Source organism: Chenopodium album, chromosome 1, assembly GCF_948465745.1.
Source record: "Chenopodium album chromosome 1, dcCheAlbu1.1, whole genome shotgun sequence".
NCBI classification, from domain to species: domain Eukaryota; kingdom Viridiplantae; phylum Streptophyta; class Magnoliopsida; order Caryophyllales; family Amaranthaceae; genus Chenopodium; species Chenopodium album.
In genome coordinates, this window is record NC_137834.1 from 62,320,322 (window position 1) to 62,341,465 (window position 21,144).

The 21,144-nt window shown below is 38.7% G+C and overlaps 2 long non-coding RNA genes and 1 other non-coding gene across 7 annotated transcripts; 1 reads left to right on the forward strand and 2 right to left on the reverse strand.

The window, feature by feature from the left end:
• Positions 1 to 7,133: 7,133 nt before the first annotated feature.
• Positions 7,134 to 10,553, reverse strand: LOC145556892 (uncharacterized). Of its 5 annotated transcripts, none has more exons than XR_014091995.1 (3): positions 10,374 to 10,553; positions 9,826 to 9,965; positions 7,134 to 7,371 (listed from the first exon to the last, which is right to left on the reverse strand). It is a non-coding gene; the product is annotated as an uncharacterized LOC145556892 (long non-coding RNA). The 5 variants fall into 5 exon arrangements; XR_014092007.1 differs by lacking the exon at positions 7,134 to 7,371 and adding an exon at positions 8,339 to 8,424; XR_014092001.1 differs by lacking the exon at positions 7,134 to 7,371 and adding an exon at positions 8,339 to 8,432.
• Positions 7,452 to 8,318, reverse strand: LOC145556924 (uncharacterized). Its single transcript, XR_014092022.1, has 2 exons — positions 8,182 to 8,318; positions 7,452 to 8,117 (listed from the first exon to the last, which is right to left on the reverse strand). It is a non-coding gene; the product is annotated as an uncharacterized LOC145556924 (long non-coding RNA).
• Positions 10,554 to 19,978: 9,425 nt separating the features above from the next.
• On the forward strand, positions 19,979 to 20,085 carry LOC145564455 (small nucleolar RNA R71). The gene has a single exon (XR_014094831.1). It is a non-coding gene; the product is annotated as a small nucleolar RNA R71 (small nucleolar RNA).
• Positions 20,086 to 21,144: the final 1,059 nt, after the last annotated feature.

A 21,144-nucleotide genomic window follows, 5' to 3' on the forward strand; every position in this document is an offset into this window, starting at 1 on the left:
GGAGATATATGTATGGAAAAACAATTGATATAAGTGAAGTCATCTAGAATTTGTTAGAATTTAATGATTTTTAAAAAAGTATACTATTGTTTTAGATATTATTTCAGAACATAATATGGTTTATTGAGTACCTAAATAATTTTCGAAGAGTTATATTTTAAAATGATTATGATAATAAGGATTAGTAATAAGGAAATGCAATATTAGAGGTTAAAGTTATGTAAAATGGATTAAATGTAAAATATATAAAAGAATTGTATATATGTTTGTTAGACTATTTAAAGTAGAAAATTTTCGAGTGGTTCTTCTATTGAAAATTATAATTGTTAGAGTTTGTAACTGATACGGAGTGTATAAAATGAATGAGAAATATCATATGTGTATGTATTAAAGTTTATTTGCTTGTTAAATTAAATTATGTACGATTTTTAGATAATACGGTTGGAGGGAATAACTTTACTTTTGAGCGCGCTATGTGTCCCCCCCCCCCTCGACGGTAAGATATGTAAGATTCATGATGTGATCGTGTTTAGTATTTTGGAGTGGTATTAACGTAATGATTAGGGGATCTTATTTGTATGGTAGTCACTAACTTTTTTTTAATGTTCCTTTTTTCTCCTTCCTATCCATTTCTGTATGATTTGAGCGGTTTGGTAAGCCTCCCTCTCTCTCTTTCTTTCCCGACTCATCTCACTTTTTATCCCTCTCTCCCTGCCCCTCTTTCTCTTAATTGTTTTATTTCTTTCTCTTCTGACCCTTATATATCTCTCGTTGTCTCCCTATCCCTCTACTCCTGGCTCATATGTCTCTCTCTTTCTCTATCCGGACCCTTCTCTATCTCTTTCTCTCTAGATCCATCTCACTCTCTTTCTCCTCCCACTCCCTCCCTCTTTTCCCCCCTCTCTCTCTTTTTCTCTTTCTCTCTCTCCTCCTACTCCTTCCCTTTTTTCCTCTCTCTATCCCCTTAATTTTACTATAAGGGTAAACGTTTTATTCTAAAAATGCTACAAATTAGCTAACATTTCCATTATTGTCACAAAACCACATTTATGAACAAATAACATTGAATGTTTAATAAGAAAACAGAGCTTAAACAAACTTAGAATACTACTAATGGTTGTAGACACCTAAAAATGTCTCCCCAAAACCAAACCCTCAGCTATTTATACCTTTCACGCCTTGGTTACAGTATAGAACTTTGGGTATTGTATGAACTCCTTGGAGTGCTTAAGGAAGAAATGATAGAATTAGAAATATAGGTTTAAGGCTTAGAATATGGGAGAGAGAGAAGAGAATGATTTTTGGTGTAAAAGAGAGAAAGAGAGAAGGATTTGATGATCAAGCTTGTTGATGAATCAAAAATGGGAGATATGACCTCTATTTATAAGGGGAAAAGAGGGGTCGAATCAAGAAAAGATAAGAATTCGAATCGGATAAAACTCTTGCGATAGACAGCAGTTTTTGCGGTTTTTGTTTTTATCATATCTTTTGAACCAAAAATCAGAATAATATGAATAAGATATGGTTGGAAATCTCTTGAAGTTTACTTTTTAACCCAATTAGAATCAGATTAAAATATTTTGTAGAACAAAATATATAGCCGAAATAGTGAGACGGTGTCAGTTTTGGATAGAGTTTGACATTTTATTCATATCTTTTCCGTTATAGCTCGGAATTGATATTATAATATATCATTGGAAAGATAATTTCAAGGGCTATCCAAACATATAAAATTTGGATAAAAAATATGAGGCACGAAAATAATATCTGTCTATCTTTGAACGTCTTTCAATTCGGATATAAATAGGATTTTCAAAAAGAAAAGTTTTATTCAATTTCAAACTCTTTAATCTTATCTTTTCAAAAAGGATAATTAAGATCTTTTAGAAACTTATAAAGGCTTCTAATTAATCCTAATTAGTTTAGGAATTGGATTAAATAATTTGGACCCTCTACATGATCATTGGGTCGTAGGTAAGATGGGCTTAGGTTCGGTTTGGGCTCAGTTTAATATTTTGGCCATAACTTATTCGTTATAACTCGGATTTGGGCTTGTAATATATCGTTGGAAAGATCTTTTAAAGCCCCATCCAAATATTCAATCATTAGACCCAGATTATGGACCAAAATAAACTGTAATAAACGTTTTTATAAAAAGGACACGAAATGATTGATTTTAAAGGACGCGAAATGAATTATTTTGGGTTTAAAGGCACGAAAAGAGGAAAATAAGTTATGGTTTGGGGAAATGGGCTAGGAATTGGGTTGGTTTATGAAATGGAAATATGTATTTAAGCACTCCAAAAATTAAATACTCAACCCGACCAATAATGGTGGTGAAAGGTTGTTCATCATCGGGTTTGGTTTTGGGGAGACATTTTTAGGTGTCTACAGAAGCCCCCACTTTGACTGAGTTTGTAGAAACGTTAGTTTCGAAAACGATAGTCAAAGTATTCGATAGGGACAGAATGATTTAAGACGTTCTGCGATCCTAAATCATTCTGTATACGCCGATACCTGCAGAAAAATGTTAGTTCTACTAAAGAGTAAAGGGATAGAATGCGTATCTGACACCAGTGTATCGGTGACAAATGAGTTTGGTAGCTTCCTATGCTTGAAGGAATCCACCGGATGACGTATGTTGAAATGCTTTCCATCCTTGAGGAAAGCCGACAGATGAGTTTGGTAGCTTTCTAAGCCTGAAGAAACCTACCGGATGACACTTTCCATGCTTGAGGAAAGTCGACGTATGAATTTGGTGTCATTCTATGCTTGAAGAATTCCACCGATAATGCCTTCCATGCTTGAGGAAAGCCGACTACTTGGCGGTTTTCTATACTTGAAGAAAAATCCACCGATAACGCTTTCCATGCTTGAGGAAAGCCGACTTGGCGGTTTTCTATACTTGAAGAAAAATCCACCGATAACGCTTTCCATGCTTGAGGAAAGCCGACTTGGTGGTTTTCTATGCTTGACGAAATCCACCGAATAATACTTTCCATGCTTGAGGAAAGTCGACAGATGATGAGATTGCAAGTCTCTGTGTATCGAGAACCTTGCGCCGTGAAATGATGGTGGTTCGATTGTCCCCGAACGTGGGTTGTAGATGGTCCTCTTGTCCCCGGACGTGGGTTGTAGATGGTCCGCTTGTCCCCGGACGTAGGCTGTAGTTGGTTCGTTTGTCCCCGAACGTGGGTTGTAAATGGTTCGCTTGTCCCCGAACGTGGGCTATAGATGGTCCGCTTGTCCCCGGACGTGGGCTGTAGATGGTCCGCTTGTCCCCGGACGTGGATTGTAGATGGTCCGCTTGTCCCCGGACGTGGGTTGTAGATGGTCCGCTTATCCCCAGACGTGGGCTGCACATGGTCCGCTTGTCCCCAGACGTGGGTTGTAGTTAATTCGCTTGTCCCCGAACGTGGGCTGTAGATGAGACCTGTAAAAATAAATTTGCCAATGGACTCGTATATATTGTGATTGACTTGACCACTGACTTGACCAAGTTTGACTTGATGTGACATGACATGTGTATGACTTGTGAGTGTGTGTGTATATGTGTGTGTGCAAACACAAGCAAATTAAACGAAGATGCAAAAGCAAAAATTTTCTGTCAATTTTTGTCATGAGACGAGTGGAGGGTACCGATTTTCTCCTGAAAAAGAAAGACGTGAAAAATGAAATTTTACATTCAAACTTCCCTCGATAAAAATTTTGAAATTTTTCTTAAACTTCCCCAAAAGAAAACAATGAAAAAAAGGAAGAAGTTTTGAACTTCCTCCTTGAGCAAGACGAAATGAATCGTATGGATTGAATTGATTGTGTTGGAAATAATGTATGCATGATGCATGTTCTTAGGCCAGGAGGCTAAGGATAATTACATCATGTGACACGATAGATGAATGAACTTAGGTCATGGAGCTAAGAATCATATATGGCGTAAAGAAATGATCTTGAACGTCACTTAGGTCTGGAAGCTAAGCACGTATATAGATGAAGTGGTTGATGAGTATTGCATAATGAATGTTTCTTAGTTCAAGGATCTAAGCACGATATGCGATGCATGAAACAATGAATTTTGCTCAGGTCAGGAAGCTAAGCAAGTATACAATGTTTCTTCTAATGAATGTTGTCTTGAAAGATGATGAAGCATGCACAGTGTTAAAACAAGATTTCATGAAAAAGGGTTCTTAAAGGGGAGGATGATTGATATGGATATGGATGTGTGAGTGAAGTGTGTGAATGTGATACTAAGGCTAGCTGCAAAGGCTATGGTGATGGAAATTTATGTGAGAAGAGTCAAAATGGTGACTCTTTAGGCTGGGTAGGCTAAATGATGTGGGTTTAAGCCCCCAAGTCTAGCTCTAAATGGGTAGGGGTAAGCATTGATATTCTTTAACTCGATCATGCATAGATATGAATATTGAATGTGGCCGCACCTCAATGTGAGGTTGCCTACGTATCCGTTAGGAATCAGGCCAACGTAGCTCTAACCGAACTTTGCACAAGTGTATGTACACCTCAAAGAGGTCTTTCAAGGGTTGTAATATGGTTAAGTTGATGGTTTAAAGAAGAAAAGGGTACAAGGCTCCATACCCGAGAGAATCCCCAAGATATGCAATTGTGAATTGGACTTTGCAAGTTTTATTTTCAACATTTTTTTGTTTTGAATTTTTTTCTTTCTTTTTTTTTTTTATTCTTTTGAATCAATGTAGGCAATCTCATATCATGCGGTCCATCACTCACTTAGCATTCATGTTTCTCAGGCACGGTACCAAGCACTCGATGAGAGACGCAATTTGAGACATGTTCATATCAAAGACATTGGAACATTTGCCTTTAGACATTGTTTTATTGTTATTTTGCTGCTTTTTTTTTACTTGCTTTTCGAATGTTACACAAATTGCACATCTTCCAATTCCAGGGTTGAGTGAATGTGGGTTGAAAAAATGAAGGCCAAACGTTAGACGAGGCTCAAATTGGTTGACGAAGAAATGGATATGTGATTAAATGGTTAATAGGGAATGACAGGGTTGCAAAGGTGCCTCAAGTCATTGGTGTACCTTGTGTTTAGTTCGCCAATTGATGATTTTTTTTTATTTTTTTTATTTTTATCACATGATCGAATGTAAGAAAGAGATGCTCATTTATGAAGAAGGTAAGAAATGTGACATATAGACACATGGGTAAGGAGAACCTATGCTAGACTTTTTAGGGGGAAGGGTTTGAAACAAAAGAAGAAGAAAACATGAAATCTTGGTCAGAAGCATGCATCGTGCATTGTATTCATGGCTGTTTATGAGTAACTTCTTACCGCCTGGTGAAAAAAAAAAAGTTTCTTGTTGTTGATGCTTTGATTGGAAGGAGAGAAGGAAGGAGTGACGTTCCCCTTATTCTTCCAACTATTGCCTAGTGATTTTAGACTCAAGTACTTTGTAAGGATGAACTCACTTAATGCATTCACTCAATACTCAGATTGGAAAGGAAGAGCGTAAGAAACAATTTTGAAATCTGATGGGAAATACTCCACTCATTCCTATTACGATGGAAAACGATACATGCATGGCCCTAGTATACGATCATAATCAATAAAGTGCATTACTCGAAGACAAAGTGTGTGCAAAAAGACTCAACATGTGTGATTAGGTGAGTTTATTAAGACTCGTGGTATGATCGCATGGCTAGACATGAGGACGTTGTGAAAAACAAAGGACCTAATGACCAAATAGCACGGAAGACTAAAAGACAAACTAACTTGATTAATTTTGTCCATTTTTAATTTTTATGCTATTTACTAAGTGAAAACGGTCCATTGGCAATCATTATTCATAAATAAGATCAACCACAATCAAAGACAAAGAATACATGTTAAGGTTAACACAAAAATCGATCACAAGAAACTAGGAAGAGGACTAGAATTCTAGAAAAGTTAAGACTCATGGGTAAAAAAAAAATAAAAAAAAATCTACAATCCTATGTTATACGAGTTGACACGGATTAAAGGACTTGGCTAAGACTAACTTGACACAATAAAAAAAAAATTAAAAAAAAGGTTGACGCTAAAAAAAAAAACCTAAACTAGACAGGTTGTAGTAAATCAGTTATAACTTTTTATCTGTGATTTTGAATGGGACGAAACCAATTCCAAATGAAAGATAAAACTCGGGGCTACAGATCCATAGGTGTTACGACACGTAACTCTTTCTAGAACTCCGGCTATGACCAAAACAAGTTGACTCTTGTGCAGTATACGGGAATAAAAATCCGGGTGACTCAAAAATAAAAAAAAATAAAAAGAATTCTATGGCTCGACTCTAATAATAATAATAAAAAAAAGGGTTTGATAAGAGAAAAAAAATAATTAAAAAAATTCAATAAAAAAATGCACATATAAGCATATCGTCACGCATGATGCAATGAAGTTCGCAACCTAGAGTCAAGATCTATGTTCAACTATTGGTGAAGCTTTGGGTGTCAAAAGGGTACCATGGTTAAGAGTTTGGACGCGTTAGCAAGGCAGCCTCCCTTGAGGGTGTATGCCAAGGGAGGGTGTATGCCAACGGGCGGCTCCGCGAGTTCGTGATGAAATCGAACTCGACTCCATGGTTTGGGTGGATTTAATAACTCGGATGAACCCTTATTGCCATGAGCGTTTTTGGGTCGATAGAGCTTAAATCCCCCGGGGCTAAGACGCATGTAGAACACATACGTTTTTTCAGAAAAATCGAAGGAAGTCGACTGTGAGGAAAGAAAATAAGCCACCGAACTGATTTTAGGACTGCCGTGACATGGCAAAATTTCCCGTGTCACGGTACTGTGCACCGTCAGACGGTGCACTGTACCGTGACACGGCAGATTCTGCCGTGGCACGGCAGTCAGAAGATCTGACTGGTGCCCTGTTTCCCTTCGCGCGCAACCAAGTTATCCAATTTTTCCTACGGGACAGACCTGAATGCGACGTTAAAACGTCTATGCAGATGCAAAAATGCCAAATTAATCACAGGAATATTTTTTCAAGAATCTTTCAAGTCTCATCCACTCATCTTAATTAAATACCGATCACTCAAATCGATAAATAATTAAGAATCCTCCCCAGTGGAGTCGCATTTTTAGGTGTCTACAATGGTGAATAAACGAATGTCACTATTTCTAATATTTGAGTCAAAATTGAAAAATCTAGGTGAACAAAGTTTTACAACAATGTCTCATTTCTCTAATATAAGACTATATACTACATTAATAAAACCAATATTACATTTAAGGATTTAAAGATCTGATTAAAAAAACCCGACACAATCAAGTATTTATGTCGAACTATCTCCGTCGCGCTGTGCCATTGCCTCTTGCACTCTTCTTTGCCTAATGGCTCCCAACAAACTGCCAATAAATATAAAGAAATAAAAAAATTGCACCATGATACGAAAAAATTAGAATAGTAACACAATACGAGCAAAGCCTTCAAAATCAAATATATTTTATTTAAGATTTAAATTAGTACTTACCTCACACCTCAGCTATGGATCATGTTGCTGAACAAAAAACTAAAGTCTAATAATATCAGTTTGGGATACTAAGGTAGTATTCCTAGAAAAGACATACACAACCTCTCTCTCTCTCTCTCTCTCTCCCCCCTCTTCACCATTGCCATTTCTAGAAACTACTCCTCCCTCAAGATATTACTATTAACCCAACTTATTTAATTGCATCTTTTGAAAACACCGGACAGTATAATATTAGATTAAATCAAGTCCCGCCAAAGTCGTGAGACTTTGAGGGAAAGGTCCAAAACAAACAAACTCCTTATAATTACAACTATCCAACCTAGCCACTAAATAAGCTAGAGTGTTTCCCGCCCGACTTACATGACTAATATTAAAATGAGTGAAAGATTTTGTGGCTATGCTAATTGCATCAATAAACTGGTGAAAAGGGGATAGTCCCACGACATTTGTCTTCACACCTTGAACCACACTAGTAGCATCACATTCCATATGAACCTTTGAGTAGCCCATCCTCAGTGCTATTGTACACCAAACCAGAAAGCAGCCGCTTTCGCCACAATAGCAGTCCACCCCGCAGCTTCAGCACGTACCACTGCCACCAAACTATTACCCAAATGGTCCCTGGCAACCACACCAAGTCTCGTTACATTACCAATGTGGGCATCGCAATTAATTTTAATCACACCTTCTTGCGGGCAACTCCAAGATTTTGTTGAAGCAAAAGACTGACGTGGGACTGGTTTTGAGATCCTCACAGCATACTCCTCATAATCATGCACCATCTTCATAAACCCAGAGGCAAGGAAAACCGAGCTCACATCTGAATTTTCAAAGATTTTCAAATTTCTCCCACGCCACGCAGCCCATCCCAGAAAAGAGAACTCCATTAGTTTAGAGTACAGAACTCCATTAGTTCAGTCTTAGAAACCTGTGATGCTACCCACATCCATCTATTAGCAAAAGAAGTGGCAGGGGCTTTAGATAACAAACTCACAATATTGCTAGCTGCCCAAATCTCCTTAGCAATACTACATTCAAAAATGGCATGAATGGTAGTTTCACACCCCTGATTACAAATTGAGCAGGAGCTATTAGGGAGGATATGACGGAACATAAGCCTTTCTTTAACAGCAAGGAAATTCTTACACGCACGCCAAATAAAGTGCCTGAGTTTGGGAGGTCCCAACAGCTTCCAAATCTTCTTCCAAACCTCTAAATCACCCTGGGAAAGCAGAGGCAGAGGGCTATTTTTACCTAACCAATAGCTTGACTTGACGCTTTAGACACCACTCTTATTAGGCCACTAGTGCATAACATCTTTCTGCTTACTTGGAGGAAGAGGGATCGAGAAAATTAAAGCTTGATCAGATGCAGTAAAAGTATTGCTTATAACTTATTTAATTGTATGACCATCTAATATCCCTATAATTTAGTAATCATGATGACATGATTAATAAATTATCAGTTTCCTGCTTCTATAAGAACTAAGAAGTGTAGACAGAACATACAATCAATACAAGAAATCACCATATGATTAACGAAGGTAGTATATGATTAATAGTTAACGGAGGTAGTATATGATTAATTTATTAGAAAGATAAGTATTGTTAAACATTTAAAAGACATGTAATTTCTAGACCAATTGACATAGCATAATTAATTATGATTGTATTAGGGGAAAAGAAGAATCAAATCAGAGAGCTGACTTTTATCAAGGTTATTAATGCAGTAATTTTTTAAGACAAAATATTATTCTTCTTCTTCTGAACATCCTGATCCTCTTTCTTGGACAAAGCCCATTCTTCCTTCCTCTTCTGCTTTTTCAAAACCAACTCCGGTACAACAACTTTAGTAGCCTCCTCACCCATTTCTGCTTAACAAAAGTACCAATAAATCAACCATTAAAGCAAAAACAAATTACTCAGATCATATAGCCTATAATTAAGCATCCGAAAACACTAAAACCAAATCATCTCCTCAATTTCATATCAATTGCAGATTACAAATCCCAAACCAATGCATCATTAAAATTACATGTGTAAGCCATAATCCAAACAATTTGTTACACATAACACAAATTTATCACCACAATTTGAATATTAGCCAGAAACATCTATTTAATTTCCGCGATTACTTGACATATTTATACTAAAAACAAATAAAATTCAAAACTTTCCCACATTTTATTAGAAAAACACACAACGTACTCCAAATATTTCGCAGGAAAGGGAGCTAAATCAGTCAACATTCAAATAAAAGGAAAAATTTAATCAAAGAGCTGAACATTCAAACAATTAGAACACGAGAGTGAAAGAAGAGAGAATCAAACCTGGAGATTAGAGAATCATCAAATAACCTCTCAAGCTTCTTCAATGGAGAGGAAATTCCAGGAGTAGCTTCAGTGGAGGGTTGGAGAAACCTCAGAAGAGAAAGGAGAGAGAGAATTGTACCTAGAGATCAACAATTCAACTACGAATCACACAATTCAACCAAAAAGAACGATAAGTCACACAATTTTAACCCAAAAAACGAAAACCAAAAACCAGAAACAAATCGATCAAATAAACCCTAAAATAATCGAAAACCAATTGAACAAATAAAGACAAAAAAATCGAAAACAAATCGATCAAATAAACCCCAAAATAATCGAAAACCAATCGACCAAATAAAGTCAAAAAATCGAAAACAAATCGATCAAATAAACCCCAAAATAATCGAAAACCAATCGACCAAATAAAGCTAAAAAATCGAAAACAAATCGATCAAATAAACCCCAATAAAAACGAAGCGATTTTGCTCAAATACACCCACAAAGATTCAACCAAAAAAATCGAATACACATTGAACATATCGAAAACAACAAGAACAAGATCGAACCTGATAAATGTGACGATCGGAAAGTCATCTTCCACAACTTCGGAGGCTGAGAAGAATCGAAGCCCCATCGTCGAAAGCGATGATCGATGGTCTTGAGTTGCTGAATTTTTCTCTCTCTAGGTTTCTCTCTCCTTGCTTAATCAAATGCTCCGAGCCTCTAACCCTTTCCTTCTGAGATGAAAACAGAGAGAGGGAAGTCGGTGTAGAAGCAAGGGGCCCACTCTCAATTACAGCTATCACAGAAGGCAATTGATTAAGCAAGGGCAATTTGGGCAATTCATTAATTGTAAGGGAATCTATGTAATAGCACCAGAAGTTACTATTCATAAGCTACAGTATTTAGTTTTGCATTTTTATAATGGTTATGGATTAGTCATATGAATTATGATATTATTTTTTACTACATTGATACAATATTGATGATATTTTGGATATTTGAAAAAAATTAGCATTTTGGTTATTTGAATTTATTCGTGGGCACCTTTTTTTTTTATTGATATTGGTTATTAGTAAATTATGGTCTCCAAATATTGATAGTCAGACGCAAAAATTTAGCGACTAATTGGTTGGTTGCAAAATAATTGGTCTCAGTGGTAAGTCGCTAATCCGTTGCAAAAAAAATTTAGTCTTTGTAGTTGCAAAAGTTTAGTCTCGTAGTCGCAAAAATTTAGTCTCGTAGTCGCTAATCCATCACAAAATATTGGTCTCTGTAGTCTTAAGACATTGCTCTCTTTAGTCGCTAATCCGTCACAAATATTTTACAACGGACAATGATTTAGTTGCTAAAATTTTTAAGTTAGTCACTAAATGGCAGTTGCAAAGTCGTTGCAAATCTGTCACTAAATTTGCGACTATACAAAAATTAGTCACAATAATGGATTTGCGACGAGGTCTTTAGCGACTAACCCAAGTAGTTGCAGATCCGTTGCAAATCCATTTTTGCGACGGATTTGCAACTACATTGGTCGTCGCTAATTACCCTTGTTGGGATTCAGAGAAATAAATCCAGCGCCATGCGACAGGAATCACACGTCGCGTGATCCTTGTCGCATCGCGATGGCCAGGTGAATGTCACGGTAGCCTTGCGCACTACGCTAACCAAGTTTTTCTTAACGTTGACTCAATTTTGTACTGCAATTTTACGGTTTTCACCATTTTCAAATCATTATCCACTCCAATCCAACCTAATGGCAAACACTTTTGTGATATTTTAATTATATTGAGTTTAATTAAGTTTAAGCACGACTTTTATTTTTCATTTTTTTTTGGGAGAAAGTCGGATACCCTCCATTGAAAGTTAGTCATAATTTTCACACTCGCATACACAATAAAATGAAAATTAAAAATGCAAAGCTAAAAATAAACATAGTAATCATAGCTATATATACAAAGTGTCCGAGTCAAATAAGCAAAGTCCTACAAAAACAAAATAAATACAAATACATGTACATCTATGACGGTGGAGGACGCAAATGAAGAGGAACTCCAAAAGTATCAAAGAACTGTACAATCCGTGGAGTATGCTCCTCGCCCCCTGCCTCATTTGAAGGAGCCTGAATCGAGAGAGTAGGGCCAGCCCATCTAGGCTCACCCTGCTGCTGCACTCCCAAATGCTGAGACTGATGTGGCTGCTGCGACGACGAGCCAACCACGTACGTCCCATCACCCACTAAAGGAGCTGACGTCATGCCTCCTAAGCTGGTCTGCCCCCCCTGATGAACCCTCAAACGAAGAGCTAGAATCTTATATTCTGGCAGTACGGTCCGACTCTGCTCGACCGCCCTGACTCCTAGCTGAGGTCCGATGACGCCTCGAGTCAGACCCCGATCTCTCCCTCCTAGCCTCGGGTCTAGTACGAGTACGCGTCGGAGGAATAGGCTGAAACAAATAAAAGCAAACTAAGTCAAGTACAGAAAGACAAATATAAACATAAGAGGTGTCAAGAGAAATACCTCCATGCCATCATCACCGCGACGACTCATAGCTTAGTGGCTCAACCTCACGAGCTGGTAACGGAAGGCGTCCATGCCTCTAGCCATCCTCGTCAGCACCTCACGAGCTTGTAACGGAAGGCGTCCATGTCTCTAACCCTCCTCGTCAGCATCTCACGAGAAAATTGTCACGGTCACAAAGTCAGAAATAATCAAGGCATATACACAAATGAGATGACAAATAAAGTGACTTATTGAATTCTGGTGCCGAGGTATCAACTCCTTTATAAAACGACATGGCTCAGGAGCCAGAGGAATCATCTCCTCAACAGGATCAAAAGTGCCCTGGTAAACGATGGATACTAGCGGAGGCACGAACTCTCTAGTCGAAGCCTGTCATGTTAAACCTGAATAATTAGGATTGGCTCGAGGGCTATAGAATAAACAAATGTAAAATACAAATGGTACCTCTATCGGCTCTGGCAAGAGAGGCGGTAGGGCCAAACGCGGAAAAATCTTATCTCCATAACTGCGGCTCAAATGGATATGGCAACTGACAGGGTAAAGTCGTATCCCCTAATCAAAAGTAATTCCTAAATCCTCTAACTAACGTAGATAGGGAAGTAGGGTCGAATCCACAGAGAAACGAATCTTTCTATTCCTAATTAATTAATATAATCAAGATTATAAAGTAACCAATATATTGTAATCAAAGGAAACTAAACTACGAAGATTAAGAGTAGGGAGAAAACAATGAATAAAAGGATCTAGGGCATAGGTTCACCAATAAATAATACTCCGGGGTAAAACATAGTAATCAATCATTGACATTGCATAAATAACATGATTAACAGGCTCTCGCAATTTATTAATCAACATAGATCTAACAGGCTTTCGCAATTTACTAGATCTAAGTTCTTATTGAAAATAGCCTTTAATATCAAACCAACATCTGCTCGATTCATCAATTTAATATTGCCATACTATTACAAGTCGCAATTGTAAAACGTTAAAACAATTCAATAAGAAATTATCATGCAATACCAATAATCAATAATAATCAATCATCAATGCATCAATTAACCACATTGTAAAGGGCTTTCGCTACGTATTACAATCACACAATTAATCTACCGGTATTAAATCTCATTTCTCGAATCTCGACTTAACCATTTATAAATTAATCTGCCTATTGAAACAAGACCTAAACATCAATTCTCATCTGTCGAATCTCGAATCAATATTGTCAAACTCATGCATAAAAGATCAGGCCTAATCTAGTCACAGAGCATTAAATCAATCAATAGGAAATTAATCTAGCATTGATAATCAACAACAATAAATTACCCCTTCATATTATTTATGGATCCCCATAAACCCTAGAAATAAAACTACTCACACATATTAAAAACTAAACTAATCAAAGCAATAAAATAAATCATGATGAAAGGAATAAAATAAACAACTAAGATTAAGGGAAGAGAAATCGTTACCAAACTAATCTGTATTCATGGAAATAATCAAGAACAAGAGTTTAGAGAAGAGTTAAGAGAGAGAAACGTCCTAAGTAGAGAGAGAAAGTCTAAGAAAGAAGATCTCCAACAATCCGTACAAAATCGTATATAAACGTTTCCTAAAAACAAAAATTAAAACTAATTAATCAGGTCCTATAAAAACACGCGCCCGATCGGGCGAAGAGCCGCCCGTCGGGCGCGCCTTTTTCTTCGCGTTCCTTGCCAGCAGCATCGCCCGATCATGCTAGATGCTCGCACAATCAGGCGTGCTTATGCACGCACAGCACCTGGCCTTGCCGCGCCCGATCGGGCCCTTGCTCCACTTTGAGGCTCGAACTTCGATTGTGCTTGATTTCTCGGCCCAATCCGGATTTCCTCCTCGGGTCTTGAATACTTGGTCCGAATACCTCGGGATCCCAATTACCGAGCCCTTAACCACCGGCTCTCACCGATCCTGGGCTCCAAAAGTGGTCGTGTCTTTCTAGCTTCCGTAGTTGATCCATAAAGCCCGGGAAAATGCTCCAAGAGTGCAATTTCCTGTAAAATACAACTAAACTTACGAAAACAATAGAAAACACAAATTAGTAATAAAAGTAGCCCGAAAGAGACAAAAACACTACTAATAACGACCAAGGGACGGGGGTAAAACACTATATAAAATGGACATATCAAACTCCCCCAAGCCAAACCTTTGCTTGTCCCTAAGCAAAGATCTCATCAATGAATCAATAAATATTCTTCACCCCAAAAAGTAAAAATCAAGCACAAACGATCCAGGGTAAATCAAATAAACATGCTTCAAAGTCAACCAATCAAATCCATCTAATTACCAATCTCTCTAACAATTGTCAAATAGAGCAAACCACAAGAGCATATAGAATTCAAGACTAGTGCTCACACACTCAACTCTCATTTATGTGGCGAGTAAAAGATGTACTCGATCGCTCTCCATCCAACCCCCTTTATGTGAACAATGCCCTCCCAACTCACACTCTCGTGTGTATAAAACAATGAACGCTCAATCCTACTAATTGACTCGAAATATGCCAAGTCATAACTTGCATTGATAAAAAAACACTTTCACATTCATATAATTCTATGCACAAAGGTCGGAAGGTCTTTAAAGATTGTAATGTAAGGCTAGGGTAAAGGGTAGGATAAATTTGGGAATAAGTGAGAGAAAAGCTATGCTTAAAGGAGCAATATCCTAATAAAACCCATGATCAAAATAAATAGTGATCATACATCTCCTACATAACCAACTCTAACATCAACCAAATATACTCCAATCATAATAAATAAACCCAACTCTTACAATTTCACTCATAAGATATAATAATGAAGAAGCAGAGTGAATAAACAAACTTTATTTTCAAAGTTGAATACTTTTCATTGAAGCTCTATTATTTTTCTTTTGATCACCCCCCAACTAGAACATTTGAACATTTTTTCTTCTGAAGTTCACTTATTTTTTCACATTTTTTTTCTTGAACTTCTCTTTTTTTTTTTTTCATAATATCATGCTTAATTTTTCAAGAAAATATAACTCTTAAACTCATCAAAAATAAACATGAATATCAACAAAACAACTTCTCAAAAGCCCACCCAAGTTGTGAAAATAATAAGCACACTACAAACTCCCTCACCTCACTCACTAATAGCTCCCCCAAGCCAAGCTTGGGACTAGTAACCAATGGGGCAAAATAGGCTTGCAATATGGCTAATAAAACAACAAAAAGTAAAGGCAACAACATGGGTAGCAAGAAGGGAACAAGTGTATCTACAATATCTGGAGGCTACCTAAAAGAACAAATGCCTTCGTCCTCCACAATGTGCATAATAATGAATCATATAAATATTACTAATAGTTGCAAACCAATACTCAAATTCATTGACATACCAGGAACTATGGAACTATCACACATTCCTTACCAAATCAACTAGTCAAGCACTATATTCACAAGTAGTTGGACAAAATTGACGCATTTAAAAGGTTTCAAGGCAATCAAACATCAAATCATGATCAACTAATCCACAATGCCTATCGTCAAATACCAAGAATCAAAACAATTTTCTCAAGTAAGGGGCACAGGGAAGCATAATTTTTTCAATTTTTTTGTATTTTTATAAATAAGAAAGCAATAAAAACTACACTAGGAAAGCAATAAATAGAGAAAAGAGAAAGAGGATTACCATATATACAAGAAATCTCCCCCCAAGCCAAATCAAGCAATGCCCTCATTGACTTGGGAGGGTAGCTAGGGAGAGTTACTCCTCATCGTCATCCATCCTCTCATATCCTCCTCCATGACTCGAGCCGGCACCACCCTGGCTCGGTCCAGCACCACCGTAACCCGAACCACCTTCAAAGTAGTTAGGGTCCACATTCCCCCCCATACCCCCAAAAGGAGCATCACCCCCATATCCGTGGACTGAAGAGTAGTCCACATAAGTACCATATGCACCGGGGTGAGAATACCCTCCTTGGGGGTATTGGAACCAATCGGGAGTAAGTGAATTGGGAGGAATAGCCCCCCGACGGGCATAATCGTCATACATGGGGTATAGACCCCTCCCGAGGTTCCTCTCTATGTAACCAACCCGCCCATCTAAGGTGCTTAACCTAGAATCTAGGGTTTGCATCATACCCTCAACTCTCCCTTGCCCCGTCTCGATACGGTCTAATAGGCTCCTAAAAGCCGAAAAGTCATAAGGGGCATTGGGGTCGACGTTATAGTCGACCGAGGAAGTGGGTATGCCATAGGTGAAGGGTGGAGGTGTTGGGTAGTGTGGTGAATGGTGAGTGGGGGAATGGTCTAGGGGGGATTGGTGGGGTTGTGGTGAAGGGTGAGGTGGTTGAACCTCACCTTGACCATTAATCTCGAAAGTATAAGAAGGCTTCCCCTTCTCAAATTTGGTCAAGGCGGGGTTGGGTAAGGTAAAGGCTTGATCCCTCCAACCCGATTTTTGGTGGACTATCCACCAAGTTTCACTCCCCACGGGTTGCACCCAGTTCAAACTCCCTAAATAGGATAGGAATTTGAAGATCCGGGTTGACCGTTGGTTGTGGTGCCCTCGAACTCTCACCCCTTTGTGTCCTTGAACGTTTTGAGGCCATTATATGTGGAAAAATTTAATGCTTGGAGCTTCCTCTCTCTAGGGGTTTGAAGGAAGTATGAGAGAAAGTGGGAGAAAATAGGTGGGAAATGTAGAGGAAGATGTGAGGATTAATATTATGTAAGAATTTTGAGGTTTTGATGGATGAATTTGAGGAGATCTTGAAAAAGAAGTGAGTTTAAAGGTGTAAAAATGGAGGTTTTAGAGAGAGAAAGTAATGAAGAAGAAGATGAAATAAGAAGAAAGTGAGGAAAGAAAGAGGAGGAAAAGTTTAAAGGGACGGCCAAAATAGGCGCGCCCGATCGGGTGAGCCTCGCCCGATCGGGCGGATAAACTTGATTTCCAGAATCTCAGTTGCGCGCCCGATCGGGCGAGCTCCGCCCGGTCGGGCGCGAACACGAACGAAATTTTCGCCCTCTTACTCGCCCGACATATCTTTTCCTTCACTCGATTTGCGCCCGATCGGGCGAATTTCACTCGAGTTTCTGACTCTCTTTGCGCGCCCGATCGGGCAACCTCGCCCGATCGGGCAAAATTTGCTCGACTTTCCAGCCCTCCTTGCGCGCCCGTTCGGGCAGCCACGCCCGATCGGGCGAATTTAAGACAGGAATTTACCATGCTTGCGCGCCCGATCGGGCGAGCTCCGCCCGATCGGGCCCGTGCCCGGTCAGCATTCCTCAGCTTTTTCTTCGTCTTCAAATTTCATCTAAGTCTTTCGACCTCTTAAACCTATACCTGTACAAAAACACTTATAAACGGTAAAATTTCACTCTCCTCGCCTCTCAAAAAAAAAAATTAAAGATAAATAAAAAGGAAAACTAGTCTAGAAAGCAAGAAATACGGGTTGCCTCCCGCAAAGCGCTGGTTTATCTAGGTCCCGCACGACCCTCTTTCCAAGTAAAATGCGTAGGACCCTCGGCCTAACGCTTGATCGGGTGGTTTCTCACCCGGTCTAGCGGTGTTCAGGTTGCGATGTGGCTTCCTGACATACCCTGTAGGACGCCAAATCACCTTATCCGGTGGATCCTCCTTGACTTGGACTGGGGGATCTTCAATGCTACACACTAAAAATCCTTCTTCGATCGAAGGTTGATTCAAATTGTCATTGCGTTCAACACTTGCAACTCTATCTGGCAGAACACTTACCGTAGGCTCGATTCGCACAACTTGCTCGATCGGTTCCACCTTTTCATTCTCGAAACCAAGACCAACATTGTAGAGTGCTCTTTCTATTGCATCGACTTCCTTCTGCCATTTGTCTATCTCATCTGAAAAGGATGCAACACAAGATACCGCCTCCAAGGGATCTTTTTCAAGAGCTTGGGGCATGTTAGAATAATCTTCAACCACATTAACACTGAAACATTTCTCCTCAGTCATGGAGCTTTTAGGGGCATTATTCAGATTAAAAACAATTTTATCATCCCCTACTGATAATGTTAACTTACTACTTCTTACATCTATGACTGCTCCTGCAGTGTTAAGGAATGGTCTACCCAAAATAATTGGGGTTTGCATATCCTTAGCCATATCAAGAACGACAAAATCTACAGGTATATAAAATTTACCTACTCTAACGGGGACATCCTCTAAAACACCTAAGGGATATTTGAAAGAACGGTCGGCCATTTGTAGAGTTATATTGGTAGCTTTTAATTTACCCATATTTAACTTAGAACACACAGATAATGGCATGACGCTAACACTAGCACCCAAATCACATAATGCATTATCAATCAAGAGATTGCCAATATGACAAGGGATAGAAAAACTACCCGAATCTTTTAATTTAGGTGGAGACTTATTTTGAAGTACGACACTACACTCTGCAGTGAAAGCTACTGTCTCTACCTCACTAATAGACCTTTTCCTCGTCAATATTTTCTTCATAAATTTTGCATACGAGGGGATTTGTGTGATTAATTCAGTAAAGGGAACTGTTACCTTCAAATCTTTTACCACCTCCAGGAACTTACCAAACTGCTTATCCAAGTTTGTCTTCAATTGACGATTGGGGAATGGAAGTTTGATAATTGGCTTTGGAGAATTATTACTCTTGTCTGGAGTAGCCACCTTCTCTGGAGTTGTACCCTGCAATGTAGAATTAGATATGTTAGTACTATCCTTTAGCCCTGCAGGGCTGTCAACTACATTGTTTGGTTTAACGGAATCAAGATTAGCATTATTTAATAAAACAAGTTCATCAACTCTGGGCATAGAGGGCCCTTCATAGTTTGAACCACTCCTTAGAGTAATTGCAAATGCTTGATCCGTAGGCCTAGTCGGCTGTGCCAGCAGAGCTCCCTGTTGGCGGGCTTGCAGGGTAGCGGAGAGTTGCGCAATTTGATTATCTACAATTTTATTATGCGCTAGAATTTGATCAATTGTCGCATCTCTACTCTCCATGTGCTTTTGCATATTAACCAACATTGCTCTAATTTCCGCCAGGGAAGGGTCAGAAGATGAGGAGGGTTGTTGTGGTTGGTTCTTCTGGCTAGCATTGGGATGATAATATTTCTGATGTTGTTGTTGTGGCTCCTGTGGTTCTTTTGGTGGTGGATTTTGAACATTAGTGCTCCGGTAGGAAAGGTACGGATGATTCCGGTACCCAGGATTGTAAGTGTTGGAGTATGGGTTATTCTGCCTATAAGCTTGGAAGGCATTAACTTGCTCCACGGAACTCCTGCAATCTTGCTCCCAATGACCTACAATGCCGCAATTTTCACAGAAAACCTCATTAGAATTATTATTAATCGCAGAAACATTGGCTACATTATCAGTGCTCAGATTATCTAATTTTTGGCAAATAGAGGTTAGTTGAGCTTGCAAAAACAAGGATACAGAGTCGACACTATGCTTCCCCTTGTTAGCAAATCCTCTAGGGTTCCCATATTGGGAATTGTGTATTGCTATGCCTTCAATGACCTGACCTGCATCTTCAACATCAAGATTCATAAACCTCCCACTAGCTGCAGAGTCTAAAATTATTCGAGAAGAATTTCCAAGGCCATTATAAAAGGCTTGGATTAACTGCCATTGCGCTAAATTATGGTGAGGGCAATCTCTTTGTAAATCTTTGAACCTCTCCCAAGCCTCATATAAAGATTCATCAGCTTCTTGGGCAAAATTCTGGATCGCACTCCGTAGTACGGCTGTTCTCTCTACAGGATAATACTTGTTATAGAAATTCAGAACAAGAGTTTCCCAGTCAGTTATACCAAGTGTAGTTCTATTTAAGCCATTAAACCACAATTTAGCTTTTCCAGTTAAAGAGAAGGGAAAGAGAATCTCCCTGATTTGGTCTTGAGTGACCCTGGCTTGCCTTATGGTGTTACAATATTGACAATAGTCGGCAATGTGAAGATTCGGGTCTTCACCCTTGGCTCCACTGAATTGCTTCCTCTCTATCATCGTTATAAATTGAGGTTTAATTTCAAATTGAACCCCATCAAGAGCCGGAGTAGGGGTGAGATATGGAAAATCCGTAAGCTTTGGTTGTGAATAATCACTAAGCTTCTTTGGAGCCGTCATCTCTGATTCTGCGTCTGATGATGTCTCTGAATCGCTAGAACCAGTTGGAGGATCTCGGTGATTATTGTTATTATCACCAGAATCCGCCAGGATTTGCTTGTAGAAATTTTTCTATCTATGGAAGGAACGTTCGATCTCAGGATTGAATGGGATGTAACCTGATCTGGAACACCTGGGCATAAACAACAACTAGAAGCAAACGTGAGATTTGTCTCAGAGAACTAACGCTCTCTGAGACAAAAGGGAAATAATCTAGACTATAAAAACAATCAGAAATAAAAATAAAACCGTTTCCCCGGCAACGACGCCAAATTTTGACAGGGTAAAGTCGTATCCCCTAATCAAAAGTAATTCCTAAATCCTCTAACTAACGTAGATAGGGAAGTAGGGTCGAATCCACAGAGAAACGAGTCTTTCTATTCCTAATTAATTAATATAATCCAGATTATAAAGTAACCAATATATTGTAATCAAAGGAAACTAAACTACGAAGATTAAGAGTAGGGAGAAAACAATGATTAATACTCCGGGGTAAAACATAGTAATCAATCATTGACATTGCATAAATAACATGATTAACAGGCTCTCGCAAATTATTAATTAACATAGATCTAACAGGCTTTCGCAATTTACTAGGTCTAAGTTCTTATTGAAAATAGCCTTTAATATCAAACCAAC